A 1,338-nucleotide genomic window follows, 5' to 3' on the forward strand; every position below is an offset into this window, starting at 1 on the left:
AGCCTGGTTTTATCCCCTTCCCCTTCAAACCTCATTTAAATCCCTCAATCAGCTCCAAAACTCACGGCTTAGAACGCTTTTCCCCTTTGAGACAGGTGAGATCCACCTGTTACCAGCAGCCCCAGTGCCTGTAAAACACCGGAAAAGCCAAAATTCTACCTGAGCTGGGTTGATCCTGTGGAAAAACAAAACTCCACCTGAGCCAGGTGTTGATTAGCAGGAGTGCCACACTTCAAGCTCATCACTGCCAACATGAATAACCAATAGAGGGTGGTAATCCTGGGGCTGGGCCAGGCCAGGGAGATTCCCAGGAATGTCTCTTGCACAGGGAGGCAGCAGAATTCCCTGTGGGAATGGCTCTGGCCAGCAAAGAAGTTGTCAGGAGTGGGATTCGAACCCACGCCTCCAAGGGAGACTGCGACCTGAACGCAGCGCCTTAGACCGCTCGGCCATCCTGACCCCTGGGATCTGCTCCCCTGCAGCCTGAAATTCCTGGGAAATCATTTTCCATCGAGTGTGCCCTTTTAGCATGTGGAGCATTTCCTTAGGCATCCAGGATTCTCCTCTGGGAAGCAAAGAAGATCCTGAACTCCAGAACTGACAGCAGAGTGCAACCAGGTAGGGGTCGGTCTCTTCTCCCGAGTAACAAGGGATAGGAGAAGTGGGAGAAGTGGGAACAGCCTAAAATTGCACCAGAAACGGTTCAGATGGGATATTAGGACAAATTTCTGTAGTGAAAGGGTGGTCAGGGGTGGGAATGGGCTGTCCAGGGAGGTGCCGGAGTCACCAATCCCTGGAAGTATTCAGAGCTCTGTGGATGTGGATCAGGGATATGGTGTGGTGGTGAACACCATAGTGCTGGGTTAGTGGTGGGCCTTGGTGATCTCAGAGGTCTTTTCTGAGTTTAATAATTCCATGGAAAGGCTCAGAATTCTCCCTATTCTCACCTGCAACTAAGTTAACAATTAGTTAAGAGGTTAACAATTAACTTAGGGTGGGCCTAACCAGTCTGAATACCAAAACCCAGCTTAATGAAGGAGGTAAAAACATCAAAGAACCCCGAGAATCAGAATAAAAAAAGATACCATAATTTCTGGCATATCCCCTTACTTCTGCCAGCTCCTTTTTTATTAATCTTTATTTTTGATTTCTTTTCCCTTCCCTGCAGAGCGCTGGAATTTGTCCAAAAGACTTTAGATGAATTGACAGTGGCATATGCATGAGCCGATGGCTGCGTACAGCACCGAGGTTTTCCCCTCCTGCAAAGCTCGGTGCAACTCCCCAGAGAGGATCTCAGCAAGGTCATCTCTTCCCTTTGAAGGTGGAAACAGCGGGACT

At 49.0% G+C, this 1,338-nt stretch overlaps 1 non-coding gene across 1 annotated transcript; it reads right to left on the reverse strand.

Annotated features, from left to right (window-relative positions):
- Positions 1-376: 376 nt before the first annotated feature.
- On the reverse strand, positions 377-459 carry TRNAL-CAG (transfer RNA leucine (anticodon CAG)). The gene has a single exon. It is a non-coding gene; the product is annotated as a tRNA-Leu (tRNA).
- Positions 460-1,338: the final 879 nt, after the last annotated feature.

The sequence above is a fragment of the Hirundo rustica genome, chromosome 1, assembly GCF_015227805.2.
Source record: "Hirundo rustica isolate bHirRus1 chromosome 1, bHirRus1.pri.v3, whole genome shotgun sequence".
Classification (NCBI taxonomy): Eukaryota; Metazoa; Chordata; class Aves; order Passeriformes; family Hirundinidae; genus Hirundo; species Hirundo rustica.